The sequence below is a fragment of the Pundamilia nyererei genome, unplaced genomic scaffold (assembly GCF_000239375.1).
Source record: "Pundamilia nyererei isolate P.nyererei 1_Seehausen unplaced genomic scaffold, PunNye1.0 scaffold00048, whole genome shotgun sequence".
Lineage (NCBI taxonomy): Eukaryota > Metazoa > Chordata > Actinopteri > Cichliformes > Cichlidae > Pundamilia > Pundamilia nyererei.
The window spans coordinates 339,386-354,617 of NW_005187449.1; the positions used below are offsets into that span (position 1 = coordinate 339,386).

The 15,232-nt window shown below is 41.6% G+C and overlaps 1 protein-coding gene across 3 annotated transcripts in view; it reads left to right on the plus strand.

Moving 5' to 3' along the window:
- Nucleotides 1-1,229: 1,229 nt before the first annotated feature.
- hivep2a (HIVEP zinc finger 2a) overlaps nt 1,230-15,232 on the plus strand; it is a 120,130-nt gene continuing 106,127 nt past the window's right edge. For 2 of the 3 annotated variants that reach the window (XM_005732705.2, XM_005732706.2), the window contains exons 1-2: nt 1,230-1,714; nt 12,760-12,810. The gene's annotated coding sequence lies outside the window, so the exon portion shown is untranslated. The remainder of the gene's footprint in view (nt 1,715-12,759; nt 12,811-15,232) is intronic. The other variant, XM_005732707.2, reaches the window with a different exon arrangement.

The window sequence follows — 15,232 nt, forward strand, 5'->3', positions numbered from 1 at the left end:
AAGATTTTAAGTCCCCTGTCTTAAAATCAAACATTCTAATTTCGCAGACGTGGTGAAGGCAATACTCAGTCAAAGTGTGTGATTTAGGGATCAATTACTCATGATGTAGGTCTTGTAGAAGAAGAAGAATGCACTTTATAAACCATGCTAACCAGTAACAGCTAAAATAACAAAAAACAGTAGCATCTGTGCCATTAAGCAGAAAGAAAATAATTTTTCAGGCTTTGTGCTCATGCTACCAAAAGCAAACAAGGCTGAGCAATAATGAGATGTTCTGTTTATCTCTCCAATGCTCTATTTAGTGGTGGAGCCAGCATCTAGCAGCTCCAAATGTTTCTGTAGTGGGAAAAGAGATTGAATGAGAAAACAAGCTTCATGTTCTGCAGGTGAAAACTTCAAACTAAGGGTTTCAATCCTGTTCCTCAACCAGAAGGTACATGCATAATAATGAAAGTAGAGGAGTGGCAAAACATGCAGCCCCTCATTCATACTCTTGGTTCTGGGTCCAGCCAAGTGTCAAGTCAGGTGAGACATTTGGGCCACATCTGGTCCATGCTAATCCCATGCCCTGCGTCAAAAACAGCCCATGGTAGGCCCATATGTGTCTGCTACCAGCGATAATTCTCAATTAATCCGTTTAATCAAATCAATACACTGCACATGCGGGAGCCTAAACATTCCAGCAGTGACTGCATGCACACACTGTATTAGAGAAAGAGGGAAATGAGGTGAACGGGTTAATTTTCTGCCATGGGGAATTAAGACATGTTCCCTGCATCCAGCTGTGTAGTAAACCCATATGAAAAGGTAAGAAGATGAAATAAAACAAACACATATATAATATTAATAATATCTGTGGACATCTATAATTCAATAAGGTCGTGCCATCTGTAAACAATAGAAATATTTGATTTTTTTTTAATACGACGACATGTGCTAGATTTTGAAGTACAATTTGCAAATAATGCTTTTGAATGTGTTCCGTTTTACTATATATCTATGGATGTGCAAGCAAAAAGAAGGCACGGAGACAGGCAGGCAGTCAGACAGACAGGTCGCTCCAGAGGTGACCGGGGAATCCTGCTCTCTCTCTGCCGGCAGACAGAGCCTCCTCCTCGGCCACTGCTCCTCCTCCCCTCCCCTCCCTCTGCCCTGGTTGCGCGTTGGGGGATCCGACGACGTCACAGCGGCACACACATTTGCACGGACGCGCGCCTGCAAGCGGACACACACACACTCACACACACACACGCCCTCTCTCCTCGCTCTCTGCCGCTCCGTCTCTCTCACTCTCACTCTCCTCTATGCTGCTATTCTGGGAAGTGGCGCTTGGAATAACCCCCGTGTGCGTATGAGTGTGTGTGTGCGTGTGTATGTGTCTCCTGATTTCACCCTGACACACGCACACATACACACTCACAACACAGTCAGACGCACACATTTACTGTCTGTCTGACTGCAGGAGTGGAGCTCTGGCAGCAGAAATCCGCTCGCAGAGGATTCCTTCCAATTTTACGCGCAACTTTTCCTCGTCGGCTTCTTCTCTGCGGCGTTTCCAGCGCTCCCCCCTCGATTGTTGTGGATTTCTAACAACCACCCCCTGGCTGTTTGTAGCGGAGCGACGAGCGAAGCTCGCCCGGAATCGGATCTGCTGTCACCGGGCTGCTTGTTGTCATTTTCGCACGGAGACGCGCAGCCGGAGCGCAGACAGAAGGTAAGAGCGGAGAGGGGAAAACGAAAGCTTACGGATCATATTCTCACACACATCACAGTGACAGTGGGATTTTATGCGCCATGGTGGACATTTATGGCATCTTTTCAAGGCACTTGAGCTTTTGCTTAGCTTATAAAGGCAAGGCTATGCTGGGGGAATACCCCGGGCACGCATTGCATTGCATGCAGATTACCCAGGTTGCGTAATATCCTGAGGAATTTGCAGTAGCCTGCCCGGCCAGGCTGGTTGCAAGGCCGGGGAAGAGATAGACAGTGAGGAAGAGAGGGAGGGTACGTGTTGGTGGATAGGAAGCGATGAAAGTGGAAGCTCGGATGGTGTGTGATTGGAGTGATTTTTGCGTCCGAAGGTTGATTTGTTTTTAGCACAAACCCACGGCAGGTTGGTTTGATTAATAGACCTTCACCTGCAGTTCTCTCTGACATTCATGTGAGACTTCTTTAATCACTCTATAGCGCGCGTGGAATGTTCAAAAGTGAGTTGAAGCTGTGACCTCCGCGCACTCTTTGGTATTTCCTTGTTGCTGCTACAGTATGATCAGTGTGACACTCCTCAGAGAGTCACAAACGACTCTTGTTGCTACAGTACCTAAGCGTTGGTTTACACTGTGCTTGCCGAAAACGAATAGGGGAACACTGGCCATTTCTTTTTCGGATGGGGGTGACTTTATCTCATATGCTCATCGTTTGTTTCCTCTGTGTATGTGTCTGTGTATGAGAGGGAGAGAGAGATGGTGGGTGGTGCGCTGGCTGGTTCCGGGAATGTTCCATGACGTGTTGCCGTATAGAGAGGGGCCCCAGCCGGGGAGACTGCGACTAACGGCTCGGCCCTGCCGCTCTTCCTGCTCTCACTCCCTCTCTCCCTCTCCTTCTGTACTCTCCTGGAAAATATGTTAGCCTGTCTCCATTTACAAAGAAGATTTACATTATCATCTCGTAGTGGTCATCTCTGCAGGCTGGGTTCCATTAGGTCAGAGGTCAAAGATCAGGGTCAAACGCAACTGCATGCAACAGGTGGTAAGATCCTGCTCAAGGACACTCACAGCAGTGCACATGATTGGCAGGGTGAGGTCTGAAGTGCAGGTTTGAAACAGCTGAAGGGCAGCATGCAGCCAAACTGCAGCCAATATGACTTTGTGGATCTCAGAGCATTTGTTTGATGTTTAATGTGTGACAGAAAGTTCAAACAAAGAGCTTCTCTACAAAAGCATGCAGTTATCAAATAAGTAACATTTTATGATAAATTGTAAGAAAGATTTTTAAAAAAGTATAAAACAAAAGTGAAAGAAATTATAGATTCATAATTAATGAAAAGTAAAAGTCAAATTGCAAAAGTGGAATCAATAACAATTTTATATAAATAATGCATTTGTGTGTTTTTATTATCTTTTTGTTCAGGGATGGTGGCTAATTTTAGACTACAATGGACACCATGCGCATGCTATTTATAGAAACAGTAAAAAGCTTTGGAGACTGTGAAAAAATGAGAAATATGGCAAGAATAACTGCAGATGAATGCCTCTTTTCCGCCAGTCAAAGCTGCAGAAGGAAAAAGCAGCCACAGAAGTGAGTCCTGAATGTGCTCATGGTGTTGGTGGCATTTGTAGCCTGCAGCTGAAGAGATGATTACAGTATGTATTCTGCTGTCAGGGAACATGCTGCTGACTCTGTGCGTGCACGTGTCAGTGATGGATGGATGTTTGAGAGCGTGCACGGGGGAAGGCCGACCTACGTACCATCTGTCCTACTGCCACCTCAGATGGCCATCGCGGTGTAGCTACTGCGTAGGAGCAAGCATCCAGGCATGCACACACACAAGTACACTGTTACCAGGGAGGACAGGCGTATGGAGAACATGCATGAGGTGTGAGAAGACTTTCAGCACTAAACATTCAATTAATTTATTACTTAGGCCTTGTGGGAACTCTTATGTCTTCCCAACATACAGCAAGCTACCCTTGTACAAGCAGCACGCAGCGGAGTTGAAAAGGTTCATAAAGTGCTAACAGTCCTTGGCTTAATGTCTTGGAGATTTTTTTTGACATATATCATGCTTGTGCCAGGGCTGGCACAGTTTCAGGAGCATTTTAATTTAGAAGTTGCTGTGTTAGCATTTGGGACACACCATTCTTAAGCCTATGGATAGCCCGGTGGCTTGGCTGTAACAGCGGTGTTAGCTCAAGGGCAGCTGCCTGCATGGATCAGTATGCCAGATTTAAGCAGCAGCTGTCTGGAAAGTCATTTATGTCGGCGAAGCAGTGTGAGCTTATGTAACAACAAGCTACATATGTAACAACCTACAATAACAGCGGGTAGCACAGTCACCTCACTCCAAGAAAGTTGCTAGTTCGAACCCCATCTGGGTGGGGCCTTCAGAGTGTTATTCTCCCTGTGACTGCATGGGCTCCCTCTGGGTACTCTGGTTCCTTCCTAAAGAGATGTACATTATGCTATAGTCACCCTAGGGCAACCAGTGGTTGGTGACACTAACAAAAATTATGGCAACTGTGTGCAATGAACGTGTAATCTCATTGCCTTTGAAACGGTTGCTCTGAAGAACGGGACTGGGCATGTGACCACTTGTAGTCAGTTGCCTTCTTCAACACAATTTTAATGTGTTAACATGGAAATAAGACAGAGTTCATCTGCTATCAGTTTGCAATTGACTGGGGTCAAGTTGTCAATTACATGCAGTCTGGTTGTGTTGATACAGCAATTCACTGTTGGTGTTGACATACACAGAAATACACATTGAACAGAAATTGACGATAACTACTTCCAGGATCTCAAAGATTAGAAAATGAAATTATGAAATTCCTCCATAAATCCCAAAATAGAGTCCTGGAATTCCAACCCAAGAATTTAAAAAAATCATTTAGCTTCAATAAAGCTTTTAAATAACAGTTTTTAAAGTTATCTGTGCAATATGTGTTCCTTGCCTTTAAGTTGAGTGGTTTGTGTTTGTGATTATAAATAGACTACTTTCCTTTATTTGTCGATTCATTTATTTTTATTTTATTTTAATGTTTATTGACTCTTTGCTAAGATGTTTCCTGGGAAGCAGTTAAGTCCACAGCGAATTTCCCAAAGGAGATTATAAAACATATCATATCATAAATAGTGATGCAAATGCTGCAGGATGGTGGTGACAACCAGCTGCCTAAGAGTGATCACAGTCTGTCTGAATCAGACCGCGAATGTTTGGCGACAAGTTGCTTTCCACCAGGCGACCTGCGCGATTGCCGCCAGATTGAAAGTTGCCTCCCAACTTGAGTTTGAGGTTGTTGCTTGTTCAACTTCAGGTCGACCAGTTTGTTATGATCGTGAGCGATTCACAATCAGTCACCAAAAACGAAAAAATTCAGTGCAACTTTCTTTAGTTGTAACAAGGTTGTTACAAGCGACCCGGATGTTGGTCAAAGATGATGATGAATAAGATCAAGTGCTTTAAGTGTGTAGAATAAAGTGCTGTATGAATGTACGGCTAAAAATGTAATTGTTTAAAGTGCTTTGAGTGGTCACTAAGACTAGAAAAGCACTGTATAAATTCAAGGACATTAAAATTACATCTGGTGATGTACTGTTCTGACCTTCTCAGGCCTGATACTGATATTGAGTCTTCTTTGACTCTAACTTCAAGAAAAAGGGACGGAAATATATATTTTTCTTGTTTAACATAAAGTTTGACTAAAACAGAGAAAGAATTGTAACGAAGAAATCAATACATTTATTAATGAAATAACACGTAACAGAAACAAGATAAGAAAACTTAAACTGTATAATGTATTTATTCTTCACTCCTTTAATTTTAGCAGACAAGTGAAAGTAAAGTGAAGATAACAGTAGTGTAAGTGCCATCAAATGTTCCCACCAAGTAATGAAAGAGAGAGGAAAGGTTGCAGACAGCGCCGTGGAAACCGTTCTTCACTTGTTGCTTGTTTGATGTTAAATCACAATTAAGTCACAAACTAGCAAAAAGACACAAATGGAACTTGTTGCTGTGTGACTGGGAAGTGCCTCTAAACTGCTGACCGTTTGTTGTTAGAATCAGCACAGGACTACTATCAAAGATGCCGTTTCTCACGTGCAGCACACAGCAGGAAGTAGTCCACTTCAGACGCTCTTTCACTACAGCAGTGGGGTGCCTGGTTAGAAGGTCCGGGAGGTTGGACAAATGACACGCGCTCACTGTGAATTCTCTGGAGATTTACCCATGCCATCCTCACACGCTGACAATCAGCATCGTGCACGCTCGACACTTTCACTGGATAATGAACAGAAGAGTTAAGAACTGTGAAAGCAGCTCGGAGTAGAGCTGCACCGAACGGGCTCAACCGCTCGGCTGTTGTCACCAGTGCCTGATGTGGGAATTTGAGTCAGACTCAGTGAAGCAGTTGATTGTGCTACTTTTCGTCATGCCGTGGTTCCTGGATGACTGGTGTTCTGTGAGGTGTTGTGGGATTTTGTGAAATCCATACATTATTGTTGAAGTATAACTGTGAAAAACATTATGAATGACTTGCAAATTCACTGCGTCTCTCCTTTGTTTTAACTCATTTCCCCTAAAAAGCCTCTGTCACAGAAAAAACCCAGGCTGCTTGTGCAGTTTCCAGGTGATGGCATGGCTCATCAAAGGCCTTTGCAAAAGAAACAGCTTGTTTCTTTTGTGGGGAAAATTACAACTAACCACAAGTGTGACCCACCACCTAAAGGAGAAATTACCCATAGACAGTATTGCAAAAGCTATTGTGGAGGCTCTTGAATGATAACATATGGCATGTAGCTCAAAAGGCACTTGTGAAACTAAACATCCCTTCAACTGCTTCAAAAGAGCACTGGATATGAACCAGAAGAACAATGTGTGGAAGTGTCTGATAAGAAGATATAGGTCCAGATTCCACTGAAGGGCTGTCAAAAGTGGCTGCGAATGACAATACAATCAAAGAAGACCAGATCAGATAAGCGAGGGGCTACTTTATTATTCACATAGGCTTTTCTCTTGTTCTGCCTGGAGAACAAAAAAGTCTGAAAACCAAATGTTTAGCAGACAGAAGTCACAGTCCTCTGAAAAACCTCCACACCTCAAAAGTTTGGGCTTATACTGAGTTTAAAAATACAGCGTTTAGACTGTTAATCTTACACAACAGCTTCTTTACAGCTTTAAATTTAAATAGTGGGAGAATTATGCCAAATAATAAAGGATCTCTTAACCATTATTTCAAAATTCAAATTGAAAAACTCAATGTCCAGTTTTCTTCAAGGCTTTCAAACATGTCTCCTTGTTGGATTTGCCATAGATGTAATAAATATTTCTTATCTGTCATGTGGCCACACATATATTCATGCTGTGACCAGAATCCTCATCTGATTACATTACATTTATCTGCAAGATGCCACTGTCCAGAAAGTCTTATGCATGCAGCAGGAACTTTGGACTCACGGTGTCCGGTTTGGCTCAAAAAACAATAGCAAGGCTTAAATTACTTTGAATAGTTGGAATTCAACACAAGAATTCAGAGAATTCAATTCCAAATGTCTGTTTGACAACCTCCATTTTTCTTTTCACATACTTCTTATTGCAGCGCTCTGCCTCTCCTCCTGTCTCTTCGTCTGTCTCACCGCTGACTGTGCTGCAGCCGGTTCGCTGCAGACGTGTTAGGTTAGCATTTGCTGTCAATTATCACAGTGCACACATCATAGCTGGAGAATTTGAAATGACTGCAGATGTATGGCATGGTGTGAAGACATAACCCCTTCACACATACAGATGCACACAGCTTTCATTGTAGCTGGGACTCACTGGTGTGCAGGGTGTTCATTCGGAACTGATTCGCTGGTAAAAGCATGCACGTGCTCATGAACCTATAGACCCTAATATAAAGAGTAAATATTGTATTTTTGACTGATAAACAGTTTGAAAAGTTGAAAGAGAACCAAATAGGGTTACATCTAGTAGTTCGTTCTCATATTTCATATTTTACTGCCAAAAAATACATTCCACATGTCATAGTTCAGTGAAAAAATAGCCGCTGATATTCAGATTATATCATTTAACCTTGCTGGATTTCACTCCATGAGAAAAGATTTGACAATAGGAACTTTGTTCCACTCTGTATATTGTTGTCCTTTGCCTCACTCACTCTGTTGTTGTACTACCATTGTATGAGACACCTCAGAGTGGATTATTACTAACAAAGAAGTGCACAATTTGCTTTGCAACATAATGCACCCACAGCACGCTAACACTGCGCTCAGCGAACGGCACACTGAACTCGTATAAAGTTTATCTCATTGCATTGTGCTGCTTTTGAATGCAATTGCACAATTTTTCCCTGTGTGTGTGTGAGTGTGTGCGATCACCTGAGAGCTGTAAAGGAACCTGAGAGCACTCTGGTGACCGAGGTCCTGACAGCGACGGGTGAATTATTAAGACACATCCACACATATGCACACACAAAGCCTAATGAGGTGGTTGACTGGGTGTACCAGATAAATCGTTCCACAGTGGTTTAGTTTCATACCGTTATACACGTGGAGGAGTGGAGGACTGGAGGAGGTGAAGAAAGAAGGGAAAAAGGAGAACAGTGTGCGAGCATGTCATGTGCTGGGACATTAGTTGTCCCTCAGCCAATCAGCGATGAACTCTTTATTGTCCATTGGTCCATATCAGCCAGTTATATTGCAGGTTTTTAAACAAAAAAGGTAGAGGGAGGGGGAAAAGAGGCTGATATTGAAATCTAATCTCTTTTTACGCAAAGTCAGGCGCTGAACATGCTGTGGGCTGTGCGTGTTTTTGTGTGTGTGTTTGCGGCTTTTCAAATGGACATAGCGATGCTACAGAAATAAATGGAGAGAAGGAGAAAGAGAGACCTTTACTCAAACTGGCCTACTTTCTCAGCAGCTTGTAATTAGTCTCACTTCATGCATTTATGCATCAGACAGTGGAGCTAAATCAGTGTTTTGTAATCAGGAAATCCCAGATGACACCACAGTCATCCTGTTCTCCTTTACTGTACTCTACACTGCCAATTTGACAACTTAAACTATAGTTGAATAATTTTGAATATCATTGTAAAAGCTGCTGTTTTCAGTCATGACACTGTATGCTATAAGGGCCTGAAATCAAATACAACACCTTCTCTGCCAACATGTCTTCTATAACTGTACACTGGATGCCTTTGGACTTGTGATCAGACAGAATTTGATCGCCTTACATTTATATGCAGTTTTACTGGCATATTTTCTCAGTTTTTGGAGACATTTGGAAAGATTTAACCCCTTAGCAGTCCAATTAGTCCCCTAAACCATCCAATGTACCGTGGGCGGTACGTCCGACTGCTAACAGGTTAAAGGTGATCTATATGCTGCTCTTTCTTCTTATTCTTGGACTGTTTATACCGAGTCTTGCTGCAGCCCTTTACTTCATCCCAACCAGTTTCAGCTCCTTTCTGAGGCCATCTCCCTTTTCAATGTACTTAGGCATGTAGACATGGTCCAGACAACCTGCAAGCTGAAGTACAATCTAAGCATCAGAATAAGGAAGAAAGGTGATTTAAGTGACTTTTTGTTGCTATCAAACTGCAGATTTACAGGGATTTTCCCACACAACTATCTCCAGTGAACAACAGTCGTAAATGCCTCGTAGATGTCAGAGGTCAGACAAGAAGGCCACAATAACCACTTGTTATAACCAAGAGCATCTCTGAATGCATTACAAATTGAAGCTTGAAGTAGTGTAGATGGGCTACAGCAGCAGAAGACCACACTGTCTGCCACTCTTGTTAGCTAAGAACAGGAAATTGAGGTTACAGTTCACACCAGCTCACCAAAAAAGGGAAAAGCACGAGGGGGCAAGAGGGGTGTGTAATCCAGTACTAGCAACGTGTACCTAATAAAGTGGTCAGTGAACAGTAAATAGTAAATACAAGTCTTTCATATCATGAGTGTAGTAGGAATTATTTCTTACTTCACAAGTAAGATGACACAGTCAAACTCCTGCTTTCATTAACACCCAGACGCTCGCTTGTATTGATTTTTCTTTTAATCTTAGATGTCTAAGTATGATAATATGATTTAAAATGATTACAAATCTGTGATCTCAAACACCAACATACATCCCTTTCTGATGTTAGTCACTCAGAATTTACTGCCGCTATTTTGTGCCGACGCTCTGCAGTCATACCGGGAGTATTTAAATATCTGCACCCACAGAAACGAAACCCGAACCAGAATACGTTGCAATGAGTGTTTGCACAATTAAAAACTTCTCACTTTCTCTCACTGGGAAACTCTCACTTTCATACTTCACTGATGAGTCCAAGTGTAGGTAAAACCCTGCTGAACCCTGGCATTTTCTCTGGGGGGTGTCCAGAGGCATGTTGGGAAATGTAGTCAATCCAAGTGACGAAGGTTGGACAGATTTAGGGTAAGCAGATAAACTTTAAATGGTAAATTATGATGAAAATGATTAAAAAATGATTACTCGAATGAGAAAAACATTGCAAACTGATTATGTGTAATCCATATGAGGGTTTTTCCCCCTTAAAGCTCATTACAAAAGATCTACCACAAATGTCTGGGTTTTTAAAAATCATAATAATTGAACTATGCATTGATATTTACTTTTACAGCTTAATCTAACCTGTGTTTTTCATCAAAAGTTAATGCAAATCTGTAAGAACAAACTTCGTTAAACACTCTAGCTGGTATCGGTGTGCCGTTCCCAGGCTTTGTTTGCCCAGTCTGATATTATCACAGTGAAAACACAGAGACAGCTGCTACTGTAGGTTTAGGGTGAGTGATTTGCATATCCATACAAAAGATAAAAACACTTCAGAAAATATCTGGGGATGAAAAAAAAATCCAATCTCAGCAGGTGAGACTAAACAGAAACCCCAGTGGGCTTAAAAAAAATAAAACAATGGAAAAACATCACATCCAAAGAAAAAAGTGACAAAAGAAAAGCGAAAATCAAGATGACAAACAGATGACATGAGGGATCTGAAGCTCTAAGACAGAATGTCGTGTGTTTTTATTTGCTTATTGCTGGATTCATTGTGGGGTTTGATATGGCAGTGTCAAATGTTCCCAATCCTCTAAGATGGCAGCAGAGACTTCAGCTACTGAAGACGTGTTTTTAGGAATTTATGATTACAAACCACAGGATCAGCATGTCACCTCTGCTGTTCTGAAGATATTACAGAAGCATTGCTGCTGTGTGTTTTTAGCTGACACCCATTTCAATTCTACGCTGATATTCATGCGCCGAGAGTGTCTTATAACTTTCTCACCTTCAAAAACGACTGAAAATGTGAGACGTCCTCAAACCTGAACAGTTTTCAATTGTCAGTAACTGCTGAAATAACACAAATGCACATTTGTTTCCCACGCACTCACCTGGCAGGCTTGCCAATTATGGTAAACGACACCTTAGTATATTTAATGACTTATTTCTCATTTTTATTAATTTATAAGTGCGCAGACCCTTTGCTCTCTTTGCTCAGTGATATTAAGAAATATAGGACAGAAACCTCCTTAGAACTAGGAAAAAATCAGTCATTGCCGATTCCCTTAAATCTTTGGATTGCATATAGATCGCAAGGCAGTTGCACAGGGTGCCTTGTGTAACTCAGATGGACTGCAGTCAGTCTTGTGGGCAAGAGTTTTTGAAAATAACTGCTGTCTAGTTTCTAAATGCAGAAGAACTGTTAACACGCTGGAGTCAGACTGAGTCAGTCTGTGCCGATGAGTCTGGTCTGTGATGGCTCTCTTTGGAATTGGACACTTGACTCAGTTGGTTGCCAACTAGTTGTATTTTGGTTATGATCCTATACCAAAGCAAGGCTGCCGAGTGTTTTGAGGGTGAGACGGCCAGAAAGTAATAATTCCCTGCAACACTGAACTTTCATCGAGGAGAGTGGGGCTTGTGATTCATGTGGGGCCACTGTTTCTGAAGATTAATTGTCCTTCTAGATGGCTGAGAAATTTCTGTTTTGAGTTTGCATGTGCCTGCCTGGGTTTCCTCTGGGTGCTCCAGTTTCCTGTTACAGTCCAAAGACATGCTTGTTAGGTTAACTGGTGTTTCTAAATTGGCGGTAGGTGTGGTGTCGGTCTCCTGGGATAAACTTCTCCCCACCTCAGTCGGGGATTTAATCTGGTTCAGTACAACGCTGCTGCTGGATGAAAGACCTGGTTGACAACACGCATTCCAGTTCATCCCAAAAGTGTTTTATGGCCTTGATGTCAGCCAAGTGTTTTCACACCAAACTTGAAAACCATTTCCTCTTGAACCTGGCTTCATGTCTGGAGCCATTGTAATGCTGAAACAGAAAAGGGCCTTCCCCAAACTGTTGCCACAAAGTTAATCCATCTAAACTAAAAATCTTATTTGCTGTAGGGAAATAATTTTCATTGGATGTTTGTTAGGCGACCAACTGAAGGTTACCAAGTACTCTTCAGCAATACTCCAATTAAAACTGTAATTTATCATTTTTACACATCAGTTTAAAAGGCATGAAATAGACTCAGTGTAACTGCTTTAATTGGTGAGCTGTAGATTAGTGAGCTGTAAGGGAAATATTATTATTTCTACTCTTTTTTTCTCACCACTTGGCAGTCATCTTTGAAAAAAACCCCAGGGCAGTTTTTTGTGGACCAAGAAGCCGTTCAGAAAGGAAAAGCTGCATATATAAAATTGCCAAATCTAATGAAAAAAAAAGAGAGTAATATTGCTTTAACTGCTCAAACGCAGATGACCGGCCTTTTAGGACAAGTGTGATACAAATGCCGTTTTTAGTATTTCTAAGGCCCCCCATAGATTTTGATTATTTATAACATGTCTGGTTTTTTTCACAACCGTACTGCGATACAGACTGCATGGGCATTTGGCAATATGTCAGAAATCAGCATGACTCCAGTGCAGGAGGCAGCCATTTGTATGCATGTAGCACACAGAGTGTGTTTAAAACTGGCAGTTTTGCATAAGAGTGCCATCATGCTCTAATTCTGTCATCTGTCTTTCTCCTCTAGGGGCAATTTGTGGACTTGATAAACGGACCAGAAAGCAAACGGTTGCACCAGGTAGGATCCACAAACCTAATAACCACTGTGTACTTGTATATCGCGACTACCCGGTCGCAAAGTCTGACGTCACTAGCCGTGTCTGGGCCTAAACTCCGCTGCAGGTCCATATATCAAACGATCACTATGGCATTACTGAGAGTTGAAAAACTGTCTAAAGTCTTTCATCTTTAATAAAATGATCAGTGTTCTGCTCTACCAGGTGTAACAACTGAGTTTAACATCCAGGCATCCATGAAAACGGAATTTATGACATTTAACGGAGTTAGAAGTTAGCAGGGAGTTAGCTCGCTAGCTTCTATCGAAATACAATATAGCATGTCCTGACTGCGGGGTTTTGGAAACAAATTAAAACGTACAGCTCTGTTATCACTTCCAACATAAATGAAGACAGAAAACTAAACAGCAGTGACGTTTGTAGGGTTACTGGAGTTTGGCTAGCTGGTATATAATGATGTGCTACGTGACTACTAGCGACACAACTATGTTTAACACTTTTCCTCTCGATAAAAGTTAACGTGAGTTTTCTCGGTGGTCAGGAACAAATGTAATCGCAGGATGCTGTAAAAGGACCAAACTTCAGCCAGGAGAACAACTGAGATAATCCATCCAAAATACGAGGTTAGTCATTCATATACTGCTGCATGGGCTGGGCTGTAGTTACATCCTAAGGTTTTAAAAACTGAGCTTAAATAAATGATTAGCGGTAATAAAAGCCGAGGGAGGTCAACGGTGATCACTGACTGTTTTAGGAGCTTTTTGAGATTAAATAGAAGAAAATACAAAACATTAAACATGTTAACAACACAAAAGCCATATTAAACGCAGACTACTTTAGACCCGGAAGTAGGATTCGTCACGTCATCACTTAACGACCGGATAGTGTAAAATAATATATGACATCCAGTCATTGCGCACAAAATAGAGTAATTTATGAGCTAGTTTAGGTAAAACATTTCGGGTGCAATGAATAGAGGTCAAATTTGACAAGTCAGTGATTATCTATGAAGATATTTAAAACTCAGTAATATAAATAAATTTATAGCTCAGGTGACATTTTGCCCTTTAAGCCAGCTTCTAGTGACTGGTTGCCTATTGCAATATCAAAAGTAGTAGCAGTCACCACAGCATGCTTTATATTCTACGGTAAGAACCCTATAATAATACAGAGAAAACCCAACAATTACACAACCTCTTATGAGCAAAGACGTGGCAACAGCGGAAAGGAAAAACTCCCCAATAAGAAGATAGTCAGAGATGTCCATATAAGGACATCCTCTCTTTGTCATTAAATCACTCAGCATAAAAGGAGCATTTCGACCAGTCTGAAGCCAAAACTTCTGCCACATGGATTATTTGAACTTACACTGACCTCATTATTTGAAACTTTGGCCATGTTTAATATGAGCATCCACAACTTTAACAGACTCTATATGGCAGATAATAAGGAAAAGTACAGTAGGTCACTTTAATTTAAAAAAAAAAGTCAAGAAAACTGTTTAAAAATGCAGTTTGTGTAGAAAAAATGTTGAAAATAGTTGAAAATATTTCAACTATCTGTGCAAGAGTAGAGTTTTCATTTAAGAAGTCGTGCTTCTCTGCAATAATAACCGTCTTTTAAAATGGCTGATTCTTCTGTGATGACCGAGAGAGGGAGGCTCATAAAGAAAAAACAGACGGTAAGACAAGGAGCCATTTGAGCTGTTTTCATTTAACCAGAATTACTCTCAACTGTTTCCTCCCGGCTGGTTGCCGGGGAAACTGGCCAGCTTCGTTATTGGAGGTGCGACCTCAGCTGGGAGTGCAAATGATAGAGCTCACTTTAACGTTCCCGCTGCCTGCAATCACATTTCTGTGACTCTCTTTCATTAACATGCTTTGTACTGTTTGGTAAATGATCTAATTTTCCTCCTCGCACGCACAATAATCAGGTCGAGCTTTTGTTTGCCAAGACCAAAGTTTTGCGAGCTGAGCTGATTATGGTGAGTAAAGGCAGAAGCAGACGCTGTGTTAGGATCCAAATCCAACGGAAATCCAACGGAAATGTATACCCATCTCTTCTAACTCTGGTTTCACAATGATGGCCAATCTGCCTGAAAAATGAAATAAAATAATATTTGGTGTAATAAAAGCAAACATATACCCCAGGCTGGCAGCAGTGGTTTGTATCATAGCAAGAAGTGCAGAATTGCCAGACATCATATGCATGTCACTGATTCTCAGATTTTGTCATCTCAAACTGGAATTACTGCCCTGAGGTTTTATACCTTTACCAAACAAGTCAAGTTACAGCTTATCTTCATGTCTCTGTTTGAGCTTCTGAGTTCATGATGACATCACCTCATCGCATTTTACTGGAACTGTCATTAACAGACATCAACTGACAGAAGGCGTGGCTTTTTCTGTTGATATACAAAAAAAA